This window comes from Saccopteryx bilineata, chromosome X (genome assembly GCF_036850765.1).
Source record: "Saccopteryx bilineata isolate mSacBil1 chromosome X, mSacBil1_pri_phased_curated, whole genome shotgun sequence".
Classification (NCBI taxonomy): Eukaryota; Metazoa; Chordata; class Mammalia; order Chiroptera; family Emballonuridae; genus Saccopteryx; species Saccopteryx bilineata.
In genome coordinates, this window is record NC_089502.1 from 113,707,931 (window position 1) to 113,725,517 (window position 17,587).

A 17,587-nucleotide genomic window follows, 5' to 3' on the forward strand; every position below is an offset into this window, starting at 1 on the left:
TTTTGGGAAACTTATCAAGGTGACTGTTCAGGATGTGAATCTAAACGCTTATGTTATATCCAATGTCATGGAAAGCCAACAGCATACTTTGAACCAGAAGTTCATAGATTTATGCTTTTCTGTTGCCAAAGACGTTCTTTTGACTGTCACAAAAGAATGCCATGCTGCTTTCTCCTCCTTATTCATCTTCCTGGCAAATTCTTCATCACATATGAGGGTTCAAATTTGAGGTCCGTCGAATACCCCCCTGCTTTTATCTTCTCTAAAGTCAAGGCAGAAAATATGTTGAAAGAATTCATTTTCTCTATTCATAACCTGAACAAACTGCTTCATTAAGCCAAGTTTGATGTCAAATGGGGGAAATATGATCCTGTCTCGATTATCTAAGGTTCATTCACAATATTTTGCATCCCTACTTCTAGAGCTTCACGTTTCAGCCAGTCCTTCTGTGTTCAGTGTTTCTCCTGAACTTGGCTGTCCCACAAACACAGAAAGCAAGGATAATTCATGAAAACTCTCTGTTGTCCTAGCAGGAAATTTACCATTTTAAAAACCACACAAATGATCCAGTTATGCTCCTCCTACTTCAAAAAATTGAGGACAATTTTTATGTCATTATAATTTTCTCGCAGATGAGTTGAATAACCAATTGGAACTGCTGCATAAACATTACCGTCGTGTACGAGAACACATTTCAGACTCCTTTTGGAGCTGTCAAGAAATAGCCGCCATTCTGTTGGACTGTAAGTGATAACACAACACCTAGCTGGCTGAGAAGACTACTGATATCATGACAGTAAACAAAGAATTTGTCTTCGGAGAAAAAGTCCACAAACATTTGTTCACGCTTTCTGAAATGGGTTATTTTAGCTGACCAGTGAAGTGCATTCTTTTCTAGAAGCCTGGAGGATAATAAAACAGCTGCTTTCTTTGATAGGCCCAAATGTCTTACTAAGGCATTCAATTCAGGTTGGGTAAACTGCTGAGTGTTTAATGACTGCTTGGCATCAGAAGACCCTTCAGATTCTACAACCATTTCCTCATGCATCTTATCAAAATACACTTGATCATCATGTTCACTTTATTTGTCCTTAGAAGAAATATAACCATGGAAAACTGGAACCACCAGTTTCTCAGGGTGTGGGATTAGTTGTTTCGCTGAAGGAATATGAGGATATGCGATCATATGCCCTTTTCTCTTGCCGATGCTTTCTGTATGGATCAGACAGAAATAACAGTCACTGCTGTAGTCCTTAGGTTCACACCAAACCATGGGAGCACCAAAAGGCATTCCTTTGGGTTTTCCTTTTGTCCAGTCATGAAGCATTTCCTCACAATTATGACATTCAATATGAGGAGCCCAATTCTTGTCTTGTTTGCCAATGGGAACTTGAAAATAGGCCATGTATGCACGTGTCACAAATGATGAAATATTACACATTTGATGTTGAAGTGTGTAACAGGCACATATACAACAGAAGGTGTCAAGACTATTGTTACATTTACACCTACTCTAAGAAGCCATGATTCAATCTTAAAATAAGAGTGTGTTTTTATCATAATACTTTTTACATTTAAAAACAACTACAATTATGTAAAAGTGATGTTTTAAAACATTTATTGCATTGTAGTTATGTTCAGTCCAACAGTCGTTGCCCTTTAACTCCACTTTAAAAACCAACGCATGCTGCCTTACTAGGCAGTGGCGCAGTGGATAGAGCATCGGACTGGGATGCGGAGGACCCAGGTTCAAAACCCTGAGGTCGCCACCTTGAGTGTGGGCTCATCTGGTTTGAGCAAAGCTCACCAGTTTGGATCCAAGGTTGCTGGTTCGAGCAAGGTGTTACTCGGTCTGCTGAAGGCCCACGGTCAAGGCATATTTTAGAAAGCAATCAATGAACAACTAAGCTGTCACAATGCGCAATGAAAAACTAATAATTGATGCTTCTCATCTCCCCGTTCCTGTCTTTCTGTCCCTGTCTATCCCTCTCTCTGACTCTCTGTCTCTGTAAAAAACAAACAAACAAACAAAAACCCCCAAAACAATGCATGCCATTAACTGTAAAAAAAGGATATTAAAATTGCATAAAACCTGGAGCATGCACCAAAAAAAGTCTTCAGATTTAGAATCAGCGATGTAGAAGTGTGTAGAAACAGTTCTAAAAGCTCATGCACCAGAAAATTAAAAAATATTTCCAGTGTTATCTAAATTCCCACCTTAAGAAACTGAAAGAATGCCCTGGCTGGCTTGTTCAATGGATAGAACATGGGCCTGGCGTGCAGACATCTCAGGTTTGATCCCCAGTCAGGGCACACATATGAGACGACCATTGCTTTTCTTGCCCTCTCTCTTCCCTTTTTCTCTTTCCTTCTCAAATCAGTGGCTTCATTCATTTGAGCGTAGGTCCTGGGCACTGAGAATAGCTTGATTGGTCCCAGCATGTCAGCCTCAGTCACTAAAAGTAGCTTAGTTGACTTGAACATTGGCCCCAGATGAGGATTGCTGTGTTGATCCCAGTCGGGGTGAATGCAAGAGACAATCTCCCCTCCTCACACTGAAGAAAAAAAAGAGAAACTAAAAGAATGAAGAACAAAATAAATCCAAATAAAACAGAAGGAAGGAAGACTTTGTCCCAGGTCAGGAAGTGTTTGTAATCTGGGACAAAGCTAATATATTGAGCAACCTGAATAAAGCAGGATTGAAGCACATCCACTATATTTGGGGATTAGCCTCACAGAGAAGCCAGTGGATCAGCTTTTTTTAAGTGTTTTATTTTTATAGAATTTATTGGGGTGAGATTTATTAATAAAATTTTATACGTTTCAGGTGTACAATTCTATAATACATCAGCTGTATATTGTATTGTGTGTTTATCACTCCATGGCAAGTGTCCTTCCATCACCATTAATCCCCATTTACCCTCTTCTAACTCTGCCCACCCCCATTTTAATTATACTGTTGACTCTGTTTATGAAGGTTTTTTGTTTTGCTTTGTTTTACTTAATCTTTTACCTTTTTCACCCAGTCCTCCAAACCCCTTCCCTACTGAGAGCTGTCAGTCGGTTCTCTGTATCTGAGTCTGTTTCCATTTTAGTTTTAGTTTATCTTCTTCATTAGATTCCACATATAAGTGAAGTCACATAGTACTTGCATTGATGCGACTGGCTTATTTCACTTAGCATAATACTGTCCAGGTCCATTCATGTTGTTGCAAAAGGTAAGATTTCCTTTTCTTTTACTGCCAAATAGTATTCCATTATGTAACTGTACCTTGGGTCTGCTTTAAGGTCTATGGTTGGGGTGGAGGTCATTTACAAAAGAGGTCTAGGTGAGAACCCTCCACTGTATAATTTCAAAGGATATTGGATCAAAGACATGTGGAAGAGTACGAGTTTCTGGTAGTCTCTGGGCCAAGGGAAATTGAGCAACCACCCAAGGCTGGGTCGTTTGAATGACATGTACTGGTATATCTAGAATGAAGTGATCAGACAATAAAAGCCAGCTGAAAGTTGTATATTCTTCTTGTAAATTACTTCTAAGTATGCCTAGGAAAAGTGATAAAAATCCAACCTTCAGGCTTAGATTGCCCTTGAATGATAATACTTCTCTTTAGATCTCCTTGATGTTTCTTTTAATTTGATTTTAAATTGATTTTTTGGAGTGACACCGGTTAACATAATTATAAAGGTTTCAGGTGCCCAGTTCTACAACACAGAGCATACCATATTTTGTGTTCAGTCTCCCAAGTCAAGTCTTCGTTTATCCCCGTTTATCCCTTTATACCCTCCTTCATGCCCCCTGTCAATCACCATGTTGTTGTCAGCATCCATGAGTTTTTCTTTTGTCTATTCTTGATCAATCCCTGTATAACCCTCACCTAGCCCATGTGCCCCCCGACAGCTATAAGCCTGCTCTCTATGTATGAGTCTGTCTCTGTTTTGTTTGTTAGTCCATTTTGTTTATTTGATTCCATGTATGAGTGAAATCACATGGTACTTGCCTTTTTGTGACTGACTTATTGCACGTAGCAAAATTCTCTTCAAGTCCATCCATGCTGTGGCCAAAGATAATATTTCTTTCTTTTTATAGCTGTGTAGTATTCCATTGTGTAAATGTACCACCACTTTATGTTTATCAATTGGTCTATTGATGAACACTAGGGCTGTTCCCAGATCTTGGCTATTGTAAGTAACATTGCAATGAACATAGGAGTGCAAATATCCTTTCAAATTAGTGTTTTGGGATTCTTATGATATGTTTTAAGAAGCGAGAATGCTGGGTCAAAAGGCAGTTCTACTTTAAATTTTTTGAGGTAACTCCATAGTGCTTCCCACAGTGGCTGTACCAATCTACATTTAAAACCAAGAGTGTACTAGGATTCCTTCATCTCCACACACCCACCAACATTTTTTATTTGTTGATTTATTGATGGTAGACACTCTGATAGGTGTGAGGTGATATTTCATTGCATTTTTAATTTGCACTTCCCTGATAATTATTGAGTGATAATTTTTTTCTATTTTTCTGAAATGAGAAGTGGAGAGGCAGAGAGACAAACTCCTGCATGCTCCTGACCAGGATCCACCCAGCATGCCCACCAGGGGGCGATGCTCTGCCCATCTTGGTAATTGTTCTGTTGCAACCAGAGCCATTCTAGTGCTTGAGGCAGAGGCCATGGAGCCATCTTCAGAGCCCTGGCCAACTTTGCTCCAGTGGAGCCCTGGTTGTGTAAGGGGAAGAGAGAGATAGAATGGAGAATGGGAAGGGTGGAGAATCAGATGGGCGCTTCTTCTGTGTTCCCTGGCCAGGAATTAAACCCAGGACTTCCACACACCAGGCCAATGCTATACCACTGATCCAGCCGGCTAGTGCAGTGAGTGAACATTTTTTTTCATATGTATATTGGCTACCTGTATGTCCTCTTTAGAAAAGTATTTATTCAGGTCCTTTACCCAGTTTTTAAAATTGGAACAATATTTTTTTTTGTTTTCAGTTTTATAAGTTCTTTATACATTTTTATATTAATTCCTTATCAGATGCATTGGTGAATATATTCCCCCATTCAGTAGGTTTTCTTTTGATTTTGTTATGGTTTCCTTTACTGTGCAACAACTTTTTACTTTGATATAGTCCCATTTGTTTTTTTATTTGTTTTCCTTACTTGAGGAGATATATCTGAAAAAATGTTGTGAGAAATGTCCAAGATTTTACTGCCTATGTTTTTTCTAGGAATTTATGGTTTTGAATCTAATATCTAACTCTTTAATCAATTTTCAATTTATTCTTGAGTATGGTGTAAGAAGGTCATCTAGTTTAATATTTTTGCATGTATCTGTAAAATTTTCCCAACAGCATTTGCTGAATAGACTGTGTTCACCCCACTGTATGTTCTTGCCTCTTTTGTCAAATATTTATTGACCATATAGCTGTGTGTTGATTTCTGGGCTCTCTATTCTGTTCCACTGAATTCTGTGTCTGTTTTTATGACAGTATCATGCTGTTCTTATTACTATTGTCTTGTAGAATAGTTTGATATCTGGTAGCATGATTCATCCAACTTTGTTCTTTTTTTCCTCAAGATTGCTATGGCTCATCAAGGCCTTTTGTGGTTTCATATAAATTTTTGAAATGTTTGTTCTAGTTATGTGAAATACACCACTGATGTATTGGTAGGAATTGCGTTGAATCTATATATTATTTTGGATAATATGGACATTTTAATTATATGAATTCTTGCTATACATGAACATGGTATGGAAGCCCTCGAGTTATGACAAAGTTCTGTTTCTAACACAGTGACTTAACCCAAATTTTGGTGTAAGTTGAAACACACCTTTGCCGAAGTCACTTACTTATCCTAACACAGTTATAAAATCATAATCTGGAACATAAAATAACAACTAGAACATAAAAACACAACAGAAAAAAGAAAAGGACGTAAATAGACTATACTGTACACTATACTGTGCATTCTTCTGCTGTGCGCAACCAAACTAGTTTGCCCATAGAGTCCATGAGTATGACACTAACAGCATAAGCCAAAACACTCATGTCTCAATTTTTAAAAGTTTTTATGGGAGTGAGCATCATAAAATCGAAATATTATATGTCAAGGCTGTCATAACCTAAGGACATATATGCTTCCACCTGATTGTGTCTTCTTTAATTTCTCTCTTCCATGTCTTATAATTTCTTGAGTACAGACCTTTTACATTCTTGGTTAGAATTTTATTCTTTTTGAAATAATTGTGAATGGCATTGTTTTCTTAGTTTTCCTTTCTGATAGATCATTATTTTTTAGAAGAATCTATAGTTTTCTCTATATACAGTATCATGTCATCTGCTAATAATGATAGTTTTACTTTATTCTCTCCAATTTAGATGCTTTTTATTTTTTCTTATTTTCCAGTTGCTGGAAATTGCTATGGTTATGAGTTTGAGTACAATATTGAATAAGAGTAGTAAACGCAGACATGACATCCTCGTCTTGTTCCTAATTCTAGTGAAACATTTGTAATTTTTTCCCAATGAGTATGATGTTGCCTTTGGGTTTGTTATATATGGCCTTTATTATGTTGAAGTATTTTCCCTTGATTTCCACTTTGCTGAGAGTTTTTAACATGACTGGGTGCTGGATTTTATCAAATGTTAATTCTGCATCTATTGATATGATCATGTGATTTCATCCTTCATTTTAGTTATGTGGTGTAACACATTTATTGATTTGCAGAGGTGGTAGTAATTTGGCATATCAGGAATAAATCCCACCTGATCATGGTGTTTGATCTTTTTAATGTATTGCTGGATTTGGTTTGCTAATATTTTGTTGAGGATTTTAACATTTATGTTTGCCACGGATATTGACCTATAATTTTCTTTCTTTGTAGTGACTTTATCTGGTTTTGAAATTAGAATAATGCTACCCTCATAAAATCAACTTAGGAGTATTCTTTCCTCCTGAACTTTTTAGTATAGTTTGTAGATAGGTGTTAATTCTTTGAATATTTATTAAAATTCACAGTGAAACCATATGGTCTGGGACTTTTGTTGGAAATTGTTTGTTTGTTTTTACTGCTTCAATTTCATTAGCTGTAATATCTCAATTAAGATTCTCTGATTCTTCCTGATTCAGTTTTGGAAGATTGTATGTTTTTAGGGATTTGTCCATTTCACCCAGATTGTCCAATGTGTTGGTACATAATTGTTTGTAATATTTTCTTACAATACTTTGTATTTCTTTGTTGTTAGTTGTTACTTCTTCCCTTTCATCTCTGATTTTATTTATTTCATTTCTCTCTTTTGTTTGCTTGATGAATTTGGTTAAAAGTTTGTCAATCTTATTTATCTTTTCAAAATATCAGCTTTCAGTTTCATTGATGTTTGTATTGTTTATTTTTAAACTGTTTTATTTCTGCTTTTATCAATATTATTATCTTCTTTCTATTCACTTTGGCTTTTTTTTTGTTTTTGTTGTTCTTTTTAAAATTTTGTTAAAGTATAAAGTTAAATTGTTCATGTGATAAATTATTTTTCTTGAGATAGGCCTGTAATACTATGAATTTCATTCTTAGGACTGCTTTCACTGTGTCTCAAAGATTTGGGTTGTGTTTCACTTTCACTTATTTCAGGGTATCTTTTGATTTCTTCCTTGACCTCATTGTTAACACAATCATTGTTTAGTAATGTGTTATGTAGCCTCAATGTCCTGTTGTTTTTCATTGTGTGTGTGTGAGTGTGTGTTTGTATGTGTGTATGTGTGTGTGTGTGTGTGTGTGTGTGATTTCTCGTTTCATGACATTATGGTCAGATAAAATGATTGGCATGATTACAATCTTCTTAAATTTATGAAGACGTTTTTTGTGTCTTAATATGTGGTCTATTCTAGAAAATATACCAAGTATACTTGAAAAGAATATATATTCTGCTGATTTGGGTTGAAATGTTCTGAAGATATCAATTAAATCCAGCTGCTCTGCTATGTCTCTTAAGCCAGCTATTTCCTTGTTGATTTTCTGTCTGGAAGATCTATCTACTGATGTTAATGGGGTGTTAAAATCCCCTATTCTGCCTGTATTGCTGTGGATCATTCCCTTTATGCCCATTAAGATTTGCTTTAGGTATTTAAGTGCTCCTACTTCGGATGGTTAAAGTTTACAAGGGTTTTGTTCTGTTATTGGATTGCTTCCTTTATCATTATGTATTGTCCTTATTTGTCCCTTAGTATAGCTTTTCTTTAAAGTCTATTTTATCATATTTAAGTATTATTGCCCCAGTGTTTAAAAAAAATTTTATTTGCATGAAATATTTTTTTCCATCCCTTTAGTTTTCGTCTGTGTGTATCTTCTGTTCCGAAATGGATCTCTTGTAGACAGCATATATCCAGGTCTTGCTTTGTTACCCATTCAGCTGTCCTATGTTTATTTAAAAAAAAAATATGCCATTCGCATTTAACGCAATAAAGAGCTGGGAAGCTCTTCATTTCCACTTCAATTTCAAATGAAATGAAGAAAACAATGTCATTCACAAAAGTATCATAAATAATAAAATACCTAAGAACAAAATTTACAAAAATGCAAGATTGACCACAGAAAACTACAAAACAAAGTTAAATTTGAACTTGACCAGGTAGTGGCTCAATGGATAGAGCGTGGCCCTGGGATACTGAGGTCCCAGGTTCAAAGTCCTCAGGTCGCTGGCTTGAGCATGGGATCATAGATATGACCTGATGGTTGCTGGCTTAATTTCAAAGGTTATTGACTTGAAGCCCAGGGTCACTGGCTCAGCTGAAGCCCCCCAGTCAAAGCAATATGAGAAAGTAATGAATGAACAACTAAATTGCCACAACTATGAGTTGATGCATTTCATCTCTCTCTTTTCCTGTCTGTCTGTCCCTGTCTATGCCTGTCTCTCTTGCTATAAAAAATAATAAAGTAATTATTGATAGGTATGTATTTATTACCATTTTATTCTTCTAACTATGTTCTTCTATTTGTCTTTCTTCTTCTTCTTCCTCTTCCTCCTCCTCCTCCTCCTCCTCTTCCTCCTCCTCTTCCGTTTACTCTTCCCTTCTCCTCCTCCTCCTCCTCCTCCTCCAACTCCTCCTGCTCCTCTTCCTTCTTTATCTCCTTTACTCTTTAATATTTCTTATAATATGTATTTGGTGCTAAAAAAAAACCTTCAGCTTTTTGTTGTCTGGGAAGCTCTTTATTTCCACTTCAATTTCAAATGAAATGAAGAAAACAATGTTATTCACAAAAGTATCATAAATAATAAAATACCTAAGAACAAAATTTACAAAAATGCAAGATTGACCACAGAAAACTACAAAACAAAGTTAAATTTGAAAGAAAATAAAGAAGACCTAAATAAATGTAAATACATTTCATGTTTATGGATCAGAAAATTAATACGGTTAAGATGACAATACTTTCCAAACAATACTATACAGATTTAACCCATTGCTTAAAAATCCCTTGTTTTTTGGGGTTTTTTTCCCAGAAATTGATAAACTGAACCTAAAATTCATATGGAGATTTAAAAGGATATATTTGGAAAATTCCTATGTTCTGATTTCAAAACTTACTACTAAAGTACATTAATAAAGATTATGTGGTATGTGGTACTGGTTTAAAGATTGGAATGTAGATCAGTGGAATAGAACTGAGGATCCAGATATAAACCCATACATTATGGTCAGTTGATTTTTCACAAGGTTGACAAAACCATTCAATGGGTCAGGGATAGTGTTTTCAGCAAATGAGGCAGGGTCATCTAGATAGCCAAATTAAAAAAAATGGATTTAGACTCCCACCTCTCACCATAAACAAAAAACAAACAAATCATAAAGGGATCACATAATTAAATTAAGAGATAAAACTAAAAAAAACTGTTAGGGAAAAATAGGAATAATTCTTTATTACCTCGAACTAGTCACTGGTTACTTACATATGATACCAAAATCTTAAGCAAATGAAGAAAAAGATAAATTGTACTACAACAAAATTTAAAATTTATACCTCAAACAAGAGGAAAAGACAATTCACAGAATGGGAGAAGAGATTTTCAAATTATTTAACTCATAAGGGACTTGTATCCAGAGAATATCAGGAACTCTTACAACTAAATAATAAAAATAAAATACCCCAAATAATAATTTTTATTCCATTTCTTACTTAATTTACCAGACTACAACCTCCAATACAATGGTGAATACATGTGGTAAGATCAGACATGCTAATCTTGTTCCTGATATTAGGGGAAAGATGTAATTTTTTTTACTTTTAAGTGTGATGTTAGTTGTGGGGTTTTGTGTATGCCTTTTTTGGGATTAGTAAGTTCCTTTCTATTATTGGTGGTTGACTGTTTTTGTTATAAAAAGGCAGTTGATTTGGATAGACATATCTCCAAAGAAGACATGAAATAGCCAATAAGAACATTAAAATGTACTGAATATTATCAGTCACTAGGAAAATTTAATCAATACCATAATGAGCATGACCGGGCAGTGGCACAGTGGATAGAGCATTGGACTGGGACGGAGAGGACCCAGGTTCAAAACTTTGAGGTCGCCAGCTTGAGCGCGGGTTCATTTGGTTTGAGCAAGGTTCAACAGCTTGAGCCCAAGGTCCCTGACTTCAGCAAGGAGTCACTCAGTCTGATGCAGCCTTCCCCACACCCCAACAAGGCACATATGCATATGAGAAAGCCATCAATGAACAACTCAGGTGCCTCAATGAAGAATTGATGCTTCTCATCTCTCTCCTTTCCTGTCTGTTTCTGTCTTTGCCTGTCTCCGTCTCTCTCTCTGTCTCTGTCACAAAAAAAGGAAAGAAAACCATAATGAGTAACCACTTTACTCACTAGTTTGACAAAAGTAAAAATACTGACACTGACCCCAGTGTCACCAGTTTGACCCTGAGGTTGCCGGTTTGAGCTCCAGTCAGGGCACGTATGAGAAGCAATCAATGGGTGCACAACTAAGTGGAATAACAAGCTAATGTTTCTCTCTCTCTCTTTTTCTCCCTTACTTCCTCTCTCTTAAAAAAAGGCAAGTACTGATGGCAATGTGGAGAAATGGAAACTCTCATACCTGGCCAATAAGATTATAAAATGGTATAAAATTGAAAAGTAATCTCACAGTCCCTCAAAATATTAAACAGAGTTTTCATATGATGCAGCAACTTCCCTCCTTGAATTATATCCTGAGAGAATTGAAAACACATGACTCTTCTAAATATTCTATGTAAATGTTTATACCAGCATTATTGATAACCAAAAATTAAAAACAAGATGGATGTTTAAGAACTAATGAGTGGATAAACAAAATGTTGTATAGTTGTACAACAGAATATTATTGAGCAATAAAATAGAATAAAATACCAACATATACTACAACAAGGATGAACCTTGAAAACATCATTCTGAAATGAAAGAAGCTTGTAAAGAAGCTCGTTACAAAAAACTATGTTTAATGTTTCTGCTTATAGGAAATTGTCCAGAAGGGTGAAATATCGCTTCAAATTCACACTTGTCGAATGCCCTTCACCTTCTTTCATTTAGTCCCCCAAACCTGTTTTTCTTTTTCTTTTTCTTTTTGTGACAGAAACAGAGAGAAGGACAGACAGATAGAAAGGGAGAGAGATGAGAAGCATCAATTTCTTGTTGCAGTTCCTTAGTTGTTCATTGATTGCTTTCTCATATATGCCTTGACTGGGGGGCTACACTGACTACAGCAGACCGAGAGACCCCTTGCTCAAGCCAGCACCCTTGGATACAAGCTGGTGAGCCTTGCTCAAACTAGATGAGCCCGAGCTCAAGCTTGCGACTGTGGGCTTTCGAACCTGGGTCCTACGCATCCCAGTCCTATGCTCTATGCACTGCACCACCTCTGTTCAGGCAACCCCCTCTCCTTTTCTGACAGCTGTAATAATCATCCATCTTGAACAGTGTCCCTTAGTGGCCACTAGATGGAAGCCTAACGACACTCACATTTTCAAGTGCTTTTTTGAAAATCATCTGAGTTGTTCAAACTGGATTTGTGGCATGAACAAAAGCTGTTACTGGCTTTTTTTGTTGCTTGTATTTTTCTGAAGTGAGAAGTAGGGAGGCAGAGACAGACTCCCACATATATCCGGCCGGGATCCACCTGGCATGCCCACTAAGGAATGATGTTCTGCCCCTCTGGGGCATTGATCCATTGCAGCTGGAGCCATTCTAGCACCTGCGGCAGAGGCCATGGAGCCATCCTCACGCCTGGTCACATTTGCTCCAATGGAATCTTGGTTGTGGGAAGGGAAGAGAGAGACAGAGAGAAAGGAGAGGGAAGGGTGGAGAAGCAGATGGGTGCTTCTCCTGTGTGCCCTGGCCGGGAATCAAAGCCGGGACTTCCACGTGCCAGGCAGACGCTCTAATACTGAGCCCAACAACCAGGGCCAAAGCTATTACTGGCTGTTAAAGTCTGAATTATCATCTGTATTTACATATTTTTTATACTTTTGTGAGTCATTGCAGTCATCCAAAGATAAGTCCGTCCAAGCCTACCACTTGTTTGAAGGTCTGATATAGTTAGACTGGGACCTGACCATCCAACTTCTCCCTGGCCACCCAAGAGTTCTCTTGTATTTTTTGTTTCCTTGTGGTAGGTTGTGTTATTTACTCACAATTCTTTCATCCTTCCCTGTCCTAATCATGACTTTATTTGTGGTGGTAATATACTTCCCTGACTTTTGATTTTGGGTGTCAATGTTACTTGTTTTGGTCAATGGTAAATATTTTCCTGATCTCTGATTTTGGATGTCATCACTTGTTTTGATCAATGGTATATGAGAAGTCATAAGGTTTGCCAAAGTTGAAAGGAAGATGTAAATATGCTTGCATAATTAGGCTGGTGTCTAATGTTTCTTGCATCCAACATTTGAAGAATATGTCCTGGGCTTGTTTCAGAATGAGGAAGCATGTAGAGTAGTCATGACCCCAATGCAACCAAACTCAACTCACATTCAAGCCTCATAGGTACTGGTTAAATCCTGCAAATGTCATTCTGTAGAGCTGTGAATGAGATAATTATTAGCTCATTAGTAGCCCTTCTATATCCTCTTCCCATTCCTCCACACCCTAACAGATTCATCCTTTTTTTCTGGGTCCAAACATCTGGATAATTTGGGGGCTCAGGATTAGCATTTTATCCTTTCACCCTTTCCCACCTCTGAAGAGTTGAGTGTAGTTCAGGATGGAAAGAGGGGCTCCGGAACTGGGTTTGGGAAGAATAAGCAAAAAGCCTTCTAGGGAGCAATTTAACTGGAAGGTTGGTTGGGACAAATGGGGGATTGCACGGACAGTTGTCACAGGAAACTCACCTCTAGACTGAGGTTGGGACAGCAGAAACAGCAATGTGCCTGAGTCCTGGCAGCACCTGACAAGCAACCAGCTTGGAAGGGTTTTTCCTTCTTAAGATGCTTGGTGCAGTTAGGTGAAATGCAAGGGAGACCTCCAGTGGCAAAGGGTAGACATGAAATGTCCCCAAAAAATAGACACCACAGAGGAAATTAGAAGTGAGTAGATGATGATGGTAATGAAGATAAATGATGCCTTACAAATAATATATCTACTATATGTGGCAGGCACTGGGATTAATTTAAATTTTAAAATATTAAACTTTTTAATCTTCTCAGCAACCAATCGCATTACCAATTTTATTATCCCTATTTTCTACATGAGGAAACTGAGGCAGACATGGGCTGAAGAACATACCCGAAGTAACCCAGTTTAAGAAGTGATTAAACTGGGATTTGAACCCAGACAATGAGGGTTAAGAAAGATCATCACTGTGTAGCTAAGCTTGTCTACATATTAGTAAATGTTCAAAGCAATCTGAAAATTATAAAGAGACTCAAGCTAGCCAACTATCATTGATAAGGTATGTAAATCTGCAATTTTTAACTTTATCTTTGAATCCATCCCAGGTACAGAACAAACATGTACTGATTATTTTTCCTTGGCCAGTACAGACTTATGGTTTACTGGGTAGACATTTAATATGGTCAAAAACAGTGGGCTGAGAGAAATGCTAAGTTTTTAAAGAGGATATTTAAAAAAACACCAAAACTATAATTTCCTTAAGAAAATTTGAAAAAAAATCCTGGGAAATGATTTTTTCTACCCATGACCATGAAGACAAGGTAATAGGCTAACTCATGCCCACTCATCCTGCATGGAGAAACCAAAGGCCACATTGAGGTTAGGAACTGGCTGGTTTGGGGACTCTGTGGAGACACAATCTGGAATGATGTCATGGTCCAGGTGGGGCCAAGAGCAGCCTGGCTGTTCCAACACGTCAACCCATCCTCTAGGCTTGGGGCTGATTGGGCTGTACTCTCTCTACACTCTCTTTCTGGTGAAATTAACCAGTTCCATAACCTCAACACCATCTATTAATATAGCTGATGTCTCCCATGTGGGCATTACCAAACCTGACATCCAACCTGAGCTCCAGATTTCTTTTTCTGGCTACTTGCATGCCATTTCCACTGGCATGTCTCATAGGCATCTCAGAGTTTACATACTATGCTATTCACACTCGTCTGCACCTCTGGCCCAAAGTCCCCAAATTAATAAGTATCACTGCCATCAATTCTAGTATTCAATTCTAAACATTAGAACCTAAATTATTTTTCTCCTTTCTCATTCTTCACCTCTGGTCTGTAAGCAAGTCTTTTTGGCTCATCCAGTGCATCTGGAATTTGTCTGTATCTCTTTCTTTTCTCAGTCATCACCACAGTCCAAGCCAGCACTGTCATTTACGAGGACTAGCTACAAAGATCTGTTAACTGGTCTCCCTGCTTCAGTTGTCCCCCAACCATACATTCTTCAAAGTAGTGTGTCACTGGCCTTATTCAGGGGAATTTATTCTACTTAATAGTCAATATCAAGGCCCTGGCCGGTTTGCTCAGTGGTTGAGCATCGGTCTGGCGTGCAGGACTCCCAGGTTTGATTCCCCGCCAGGGCACACAGGAGAAGTGCCCATCTGCTTCTCCACCCCTCCCCCTCTCCTTCGTCTCTGTCTCTCTCTTCCCCTCCCGCAGCCAGGGCTCCATTGGAGCAAAGTTGGCCCAGGCACTAAGGATGGCTCTGTGGCCTCTGCCTCAGGTGCTAGAATGGCTCTAATTGTGGCAGAGCAATGCCCTAAGATGGGCAGAGCATCCCACCCTGGTGGGCATGCCTGGTGGATCCTGGTGGGGCGCATGCAGAAATCTCTCTGACTGCCTCCCCGTTTCCAACTTCAGAAAAGAAAAAAAAATTCAATATCAAAATTTGACCTTGAGCCTTGACCTTATATTATTCAATTTTTGAAGTGAGATAATTTGGGGTTTATGGTATCATGGTACTTCAAAGAAGAGTGTAATTGAACCAAAAAACTATACTGGGATGTTTTCTAAGGGCAACAGGCATGTCCAGCATGGTGACCATGGGAAGTCATTCCCAAGTTTGTTCGAATGGGAGCTAGCTTAAGTCTCAGCTATGATGATCAGTGTTGCTGAGGGTGAGGTTGTCAAAGAGGTACTATTCCAAGATGTTTTCGGGGGTCTCCATCTTGTAACCCAGAAAATGTTAAGAAACATTAATATTTGTATCTTTTAATAAACAAGGAATTTTCAGGTAAAATGTAAGAACCCTTTATTTTAATCATTGCCTCATCCCATTCTCTTTACTCTTTCTCCAGAAGCAAACCCACTTATGATTTTTAAGGCCACATTTTATAGTTTTAGCACGAATGTGCACCCACGTTCACCAGGACCACACACCCCACCCCCATATACCATTGTTTATAAGGGGAGATTAATTTTGGTTTTCTGAGCTTGCAGGGAGTACCTGCTCCATCCACCCAGGGTCCCACAGAATACCTCCATTCTCCAATCAGGGTTCCACCCAGTAACTCTATCCTACTTCCAGGGTCCCCAAGATAACTCCTCCTCCTCCTAGGGTTGCTCAGGAAAAAAAAAAAAAAAAGCCTGACCAGGCTATGGCGCAGAGCGTTGACTGGGATGCGGACCTAGGATCGAAACTTTGAGGCCGCCAGCTTGAACACAGGCTCATCTGGTTTGAGCAAAATCTCACCATCTTGGACCCAAGGTCACTGGCTCGAGCAGGGGGTTACTTGGTCTGCTGTAGGCCCGTGGTCAATACACATATAAGAAAGCAATCAATAAACAACAAAGGTGTCGCAATGCTCAATGAAAAACTAATAATTTTTTTTGGTACTTTTCAGAAGTTGGAAACGGGGAGGCAGTCAGACAGACTCCTGCATGCGCCCTACCTGGATCCACCCAGCATGACCAATAGGGGGCGACGCTCCGCCCATCTAGGGCGTTGCTCTGTTGCAACCAGAGCCACTCTAGTGCCTGAGGCTCAGGCCATAGAGCCATCCTCAGTGCTGGGGTCAACTCTGCTCTAATGAAGCCTAGGCTGCTGGAGGGGAAGAGAGAGACAGAGAGGCATAAGGGGGGGAGGGATGGAGAAGCAGATGGACGCTTCTGCTGTATGCCCTGGCCGGGAATTGAACCCAGGACTCCGGCACGCGAGGCCGACGCTCTACCACTGAGCCAATAGGCCAGGGCTGAAAAACTAATCATTGATGCTTCTCATGTCTCCGTTCCTGTCTTTCTGTCCTGTGTATCCCTCTGTCTGACTCTGTCTAAACAAAAAAACAAAAAGAAAAACCTCCTCCTTCATGCAGCGTCCCCAGCAAGACTTCCTCCTCCATCCAAGGACTCCCATAATACTTCCTCTTCCATCCTGGATCTCCCACAATACCTCCTCCGTAGTCCAGGGTCTGTGCTAAACCTCTCGCTCCATCCATACTACTGCGCAATGACTCCACCCTCCCACCAGGCCCACACAATACCCCGTCCTTCCACCCATGCAATTCTCGAGCTGCACGTGGTTGGAGTATGGATGGTTGAAAGATTCCTGGAAACCTGTTTAAAAACTTAAAAGATGAAGGTTTTGCACACACAAATCAACGAAAGACCTTTATATTTACGAAGCAACAACGTTATTAGAAGAAATGGTAAAACTTGAACATAAACTTAAGTGAACTTTTAGCAAGGGTAACAGAGCAACATGCATGCTCGCATGGTGAGGAGGGGCTGTCTCTCTATGACTAGCCGGAAGGCAGTCCAGACTCAGTCCTTGCTGTCATCCAGGGGGAGCTTGCCACAGTGGTGTTCTGCCGGGCCGGATTCTGGGGCTCCCATCTTGCGCAGGCTGGTGATGTGGTCCTCCAACTCTTTGTTGAACTTCTGCTGTTCCTGCAGGCAGTGCCTCTCCAGGAAGTCACACAGAAGGGTGTCCTTCTTCTCGGTGGCCAGCTGGTGAAGACTGAGCAGGCTCTGCTTCACCTTCACGGACAGACGCAAGGCGCTCTCCAGGACCTTCAGGCTGTTCCCCCAGACGATGCTGTGATTGCTACAGAAGTCGCGCAAGGGGGTTTTGCTACCGCGCTGGTTCACCAGCTGGATCAGCCAGTCAGCAGTTGCCCTTTCCTTGCCAGACTGCTCTCGGAAGAACTGAGCCAAGGGCTTTGAGACC

The 17,587-nt window shown here is 39.3% G+C and overlaps 1 non-coding gene across 1 annotated transcript; it reads right to left on the minus strand.

Moving 5' to 3' along the window:
• Positions 1 to 16,538: 16,538 nt before the first annotated feature.
• Positions 16,539 to 16,614, minus strand: TRNAA-CGC (transfer RNA alanine (anticodon CGC)). Its single transcript has one exon. It is a non-coding gene; the product is annotated as a tRNA-Ala (tRNA).
• Positions 16,615 to 17,587: the final 973 nt, after the last annotated feature.